Below are 407 nucleotides of genomic sequence, written 5' to 3' on the forward strand. Positions count from 1 at the left end.
AGGAAGAATGGTTAAGTGAACGGTCTTATACCCACTAGATGGAATGCTGTGTAGCCATTAAGTGATTATTGCAAGGTCTGTAGAAACATGGGGAAATGTTTATAATGCAATCTTAATGAAAAATGGTTTAACATGAAATGGTGCGTTCTTATGGATCTCAACTCCTTCAGAATTGCTTTTTCTTTTAATTGAAAATGTTATGTAGATAATTGCAGATTCATATGCAGTTATAAGAAATTATACAGAGATCCCACCCCTACCCAATTTTCCCTAATGGTAACATCTTGCAGAACTATAGTACAACATCACAACTCGCTGGTCTAATTCAGATTTCCCAAATGTGACTTATAGTTGTGTGTTTTGTTCTATATAATGTTACCACAGTTGTAAATTACAATTTTACTAGA

The sequence above is a fragment of the Cebus imitator genome, unplaced genomic scaffold, assembly GCF_001604975.1.
Source record: "Cebus imitator isolate Cc_AM_T3 unplaced genomic scaffold, Cebus_imitator-1.0 Scaffold1, whole genome shotgun sequence".
Lineage (NCBI taxonomy): Eukaryota > Metazoa > Chordata > Mammalia > Primates > Cebidae > Cebus > Cebus imitator.